Below are 5,982 nucleotides of genomic sequence, written 5' to 3'. Positions count from 1 at the left end.
ATCAGAATTTATTTCGGCCCGAAAATCGTCTTCTACCACAACATGCACACATATACGCGTTCTCGTCTCTTGTTTTTACTCACGCAAGCAAGCAAATTCTATTTTTAGATTTCTTACGCTCTCAGCGTGAGCGAGTGGAAAGAGAGCAATTTTGGCCGTCACTAAAAAAGTGGCTGCATAGTGCCAAACCAATGTATGGTCGTTATGCATCTTGTTATTCTAGTGTCTTTGCCAGGACTCTGTCATGCCCTTGCAGATGGGAACTCTAGACACGAAAATTCGTTTTATGTTCGGCTAGCATAATAAGTATTAGTTCTTTTATTTCATAATAGGTTCCCCGACGTGCCTTTGGGGCTGGGAAAATGCACTGCCAGTTTTCCCCCCAAGGCTGTCCCTTAGGTCCGGTCAGGGTTTCCTTCGATTTTCCGTTTTGAAGCAACGTTCTTCCAAAAAGGCAATAAAGTGCGTTTAAATTTACGCGCGAAATCAATCTGGTATGTTGGAAATTAACCAAAAACAGCATGGGAAATCAAACTAAAATACGAAGTTGCCAGTATTGAATACTCTACAAAAAGAATTACATAAAAATGATGGAATCAAAATTTTAATTTTATTTGAAATTGAAAATAATGATTTAACCTTCTACTCACTCCTATAATACATTAAAACAGAATTTGTATATTTAAAGAATTTAAAGAAATTAAATTATCAAAAAGTATTTGATGTAGTCAGGAAAACACTTTTGGAAACTCTTTTAACATAAAATTAAATAAAAAACTGAATTGAATGTTTTATTGATTAATATTATTATTATACCCAGGTGATTACCACTATTAACGAAAAGTATGCTTTGCTACTCGAATGAGTGCTTTATATGACCAGCTTGGACCGAACACTTTGAACCAAGTATTTAGAGGAGAGGTGTATGAGGTATATTAGTAGGTGGTAGCTGGCCATATCAACGCACTGCGGAATCTGTTTAATTGCAACAACAATATATCGGACAAACATTTCTGCTTTCTTTTGTGTGGAGTTAAAAAATCACGTCATCCCTAGAAGAACATTGAAGCGCTTGACTTCGGAATGCCGGGGCGAGGAGGAGGACTAGCTGGCCGAGGATCCGATTTTCTTTGGTGAGGACTTGGGCGATTTAAGTGGCATCAAGGCCTTCTGGTGCAACCGAAAGCATAGGGACTGCAAGTTCAAGCGCTTTGTTTAGAAAACAACCAGGACTATATTCGGAGAATTACTTACCGTGGGTCGTCCAGGGGCGGTCTCAAGTTCGGCAGCTGCGTTAAGAAGATGTCCGGGAAGCTGGGCTCGAACATGGCTGTGTATCAGTTTTAGGATGGAAGTAGTTTTTACAGCGTGGGCAGTAGATCTTCACCGTTGACTTGCCCCACACATCGCTGAGGCCCACTGGCAGGGTGTTCTTCCTATTACAGGAGATATTCGGACACGATTCAAAGTCTCCTCTCATATAGTTTCGGTGCATATCATTCACGCCACGCTCCGACCTGATGTATCGGGCGTGAATCATGCCGTACCACTTTTTCTCATCGTCGTAGAACAAGCCCGAGGAACTGTCGAACGCCGGCTTCAGGATCACGTCCAGTGCTGGCTGAAGTACTCCAGGCCCATCTGGTTGAACGTGTCCTGAAAGTAGTTGGTGGGCACGTGGCAGAGGAACTCGTTGCCCTTGATTCCGAGGAACCAATTGATCCAGCTGCTGTTGTTGTTGTTGTTCTGTGTTCAAGATTTTACTGTGACTTGCTATAATTTCTATAGGAAAAACCTAGTTACTTACAGGCTCGACATGTTGCCAGTTCACTCGTTCACAGAAATATGACTTGTAGACTTCAAAGTCATCGTCTTTTTCTTTGAGTTTTTGACACTTGCTAAAAGGGTTGACAGGACCAAAGACACTAAAATAATAAGATGTATAACGCCATACGATTTTTTCGCCGTGGCTCTAGAGGTGGCTCCAGGCTCTCTCGAATTTTTGTTAGAGAGCGAGAGAGCGGAGAGCGCTACAGCGAACAGCTCTTTTCTGCGCATACAGTGATAGCAGACAGCTGTATGTGTGCACACGTATGCTCATGCATTGTAAATTTGACAAAATATGCCCTTCACCTCAGAAGTTCTTAGACTTTAAATCTATATTATTTTTGATCAATTGGCACCATGCGAAAAATTCTTGTTTTGCATTGCCTTAACGTTATTATTATTTGAAAATAGATTAGAAATAGCCAAATCTATGTACATATTATCACAAAATAAATTTAAAAAATGACTATATAAGAATATTTGTCATTAGAGTATTGATCTTGTGTCGTGTGAAAAAATAATTAGGCAATAATTGTTGAGTGCTCGGTCCGCACTTCGTGCCTCAAGATATGACCAAAGCAAAGACACTAATAATAGAATAATTCTAGTGTCTTTGATATGACTTTTGCAATAAACCGTTATATGTTTATTTATTTTATAAATTTATTTTTATGAAATATTTATTTCTCAACGTAATGTCTTCTTTTTAGAAAATTTATGAAATTACAGTAGCTATAATAATTTCTATTGTACTTCCTTAAATTATTTAGTACATTTATTAAGTCATGTGACTTAATATCATGTAACATTAAGATTAAAAGTGTTTCAAAAAAATATTTCGCTTTTAAAAGATTGTCAGATGAGAGACAAATTAGAATTAAACATAAATATAAATGTGTAAACGGTAGCTAATTCGATTTTAACAAACGAATTTAAAAAGCTTTAATTTTTTTAAAAATTATTTTATTTTATCATATTGCTACGAAATTGGAAAAAACTACCCTAATATGTACAATATAAATTCGTTTCTTCGATCAGAATTTATTTCGGCCCGAAAATCGTCTTCTACCACAACATGCACACATATACGCGTTCTCGTCTCTTGTTTTTACTCACGCAAGCAAGCAAATTCTATTTTTAGATTTCTTACGCTCTCAGCGTGAGCGAGTGGAAAGAGAGCAATTTTGGCCGTCACTAAAAAAGTGGCTGCATAGTGCCAAACCAATGTATGGTCGTTATGCATCTTGTTATTCTAGTGTCTTTGCCAGGACTCTGTCATGCCCTTGCAGATGGGAACTCTAGACTCAAAAATTCGTTTTATGTTCGGCTGGCATAATAAGTATTAGTTCTTTTATTTCATAATAAGTTCCCCGACTTGCCGGGGAAAATCTTTGGGGCTGGGAAAATGCACTGCCAGTTTTCCCCCCAAGGCTGTCCCTTAGGTCCGGTCAGGGTTTCCTTCGATTTTCCGTTTTGAAGCAACGTTCTTCCAAAAAGGCAATAAAGTGCGTTTAAATTTACGCGCGAAATCAATCTGGTATGTTGGAAATTAACCAAAAACAGCATGGGAAATCAAACTAAAATACGAAGTTGCCAGTATTGAATACTCTACAAAAAGAATTACATAAAAATGATGGAATCAAAATTTTAATTTTATTTGAAATTGAAAATAATGATTTAACCTTCTACTCACTCCTATAATACATTAAAACAGAATTTGTATATTTAAAGAATTTAAAGAAATTAAATTATCAAAAAGTATTTGATGTAGTCAGGAAAACACTTTTGGAAACTCTTTTAACATAAAATTAAATAAAAAACTGAATTGAATGTTTTATTGATTAATATTATTATTATACCCAGGTGATTACCACTATTAACGAAAAGTATGCTTTGCTACTCGCATGAGTGCTTGATATGACCAGCTTGGACCGAACACTTTGAACCAAGTATTTAGAGGAGAGGTGTATGAGGTATATTAGTAGGTGGTAGCTGGCCATATCAACGCACTTCGGAATCTGTTTAATTGCAACAACAATATATCGGACAAACATTTCTGCTTTCTTTTGTGTGGAGTTAAAAAATCACGTCATCCCTAGAAGAACATTGAAGCGCTTGACTTCGGAATGCCGGGGCGAGGAGGAGGACTAGCTGGCCGAGGATCCGATTTTCTTTGGTGAGGACTTGGGCGATTTAAGTGGCATCAAGGCCTTCTGGTGCAACAGAAAGCATAGGGACTGCAAGTTCAAGCGCTTTGTTTAGAAAACAACCAGGACTATATTCGGAGAATTACTTACCGTGGGTCGTCCAGGGGCGGTCTCAAGTTCGGCAGCTGCGTTAAGAAGATGTCCGGGAAGCTGGGCTCGAACATGGCTGTGTATCAGTTTTAGGATGGAAGTAGTTTTTACAGCGTGGGCAGTAGATCTTCACCGTTGACTTGCCCCACACATCGCTGAGGCCCACTGGCAGGGTGTTCTTCCTATTACAGGAGATATTCGGACACGATTCAAAGTCTCCTCTCATATAGTTTCGGTGCATATCATTCACGCCACGCTCCGACCTGATGTATCGGGCGTGAATCATGCCGTACCACTTTTTCTCATCGTCGTAGAACAAGCCCGAGGAACTGTCGAACGCCGGCTTCAGGATCACGTCCAGTGCTGGCTGAAGTACTCCAGGCCCATCTGGTTGAACGTGTCCTGAAAGTAGTTGGTGGGCACGTGGCAGAGGAACTCGTTGCCCTTGATTCCGAGGAACCAATTGATCCAGCTGCTGTTGTTGTTGTTGTTCTGTGTTCAAGATTTTACTGTGACTTGCTATAATTTCTATAGGAAAAACCTAGTTACTTACAGGCTCGACATGTTGCCAGTTCACTCGTTCACAGAAATATGACTTGTAGACTTCAAAGTCATCGTCTTTTTCTTTGAGTTTTTGACACTTGCTAAAAGGGTTGACAGGACCAAAGACACTAAAATAATAAGATGCATAACGCCATACGATTTTTTCGCCGTGGCTCTAGAGGTGGCTCCAGGCTCTCTCGAATTTTTGTTAGAGAGCGAGAGAGCGGAGAGCGCTACAGCGAACAGCACTTCTGCGCATACAGTGATAGCAGACAGCTGTATGTATATAAATTTGACAAAATATGCCCTTCACCTCAGAAGTTCTTAGACTTTAAATCTATATTATTTTTGATCAATTGGCACCATGCGAAAAATTCTTGTTTTGCATTGCCTTAACGTTATTATTATTTGAAAATAGATTAGAAATAGCCAAATCTATGTACATATTATCACAAAATAAATTTAAAAAATGACTATATAAGAATATTTGTCATTAGAGTATTGATCTTGCGTCGTGTGAAAAAATAATTAGGCAATAATTGTTAAGTGCTTGTGTCCGCACTTCGTGCCTCAAGATATGACCAAAGCAAAGATACTAGAATAATTCTAGTGTCTTTGATATGACTTTTGCAATAAACCGTTATATGTTTATTTATTTTATAAATTTATTTTTATGAAATATTTATTTCTCAACGTAATGTCTTCTTTTTAGAAAATTTATGAAATTACAGTAGCTATAATAATTTCTATTGTACTTCCTTAAATTATTTAGTACATTTATTAAGTCATTTGACTTAATATCATGTAACATTAAGATTAAAAGTGTTTCAAAAAAATATTTCGCTTTTAAAAGATTGTCAGATGAGAGACAAATTAGAATTAAACATAAATATAAATGTGTAAACGGTAGCTAATTCGAGCGGCGATTTTAACAAACGAATTTAAAAAGCTTTAATTTTTTTAAAAATTATTTTATTTTATCATATTGCTACGAAATTGGAAAAAACTACCCTAATATGTACAATATAAATTCGTTTCTTCGATCAGAATTTATTTCGGCCCGAAAATCGTCTTCTACCACAACATGCACACATATACGCGTTCTCGTCTCTTGTTTTTACTCACACAAGCAAGCAAATTCTATTTTTAGATTTCTTACGCTCTCAGCGTGTTCAATCAGCGTGTTACGCGCGAAATCAATCTGGTATGTTGGAAATTAACCAAAAACAGCATGGGAAATCAAACTAAAATACGAAGTTGCCAGTATTGAATACTCTACAAAAAGAATTACATAAAAATGATGGAATCAAAATTT

At 37.3% G+C, this 5,982-nt stretch overlaps 1 long non-coding RNA gene across 1 annotated transcript, besides 2 other annotated features; it reads right to left on the bottom strand.

Moving 5' to 3' along the window:
- Positions 1-231: part of a mobile genetic element that runs on past the window's edge.
- On the bottom strand, positions 230-1,919 carry Su(Ste):CR42424. The gene has a single exon (NR_026618.2). It is a non-coding gene; the product is annotated as a Su(Ste):CR42424 (long non-coding RNA).
- Positions 1,920-4,787: 2,868 nt separating this feature from the next.
- Positions 4,788-5,982: part of a mobile genetic element that runs on past the window's edge.

The sequence above is a fragment of the Drosophila melanogaster genome, chromosome Y, assembly GCF_000001215.4.
Source record: "Drosophila melanogaster chromosome Y".
NCBI lineage: Eukaryota > Metazoa > Arthropoda > Insecta > Diptera > Drosophilidae > Drosophila > Drosophila melanogaster.
This window is presented reverse-complemented; position numbering and strand designations above follow the sequence as displayed.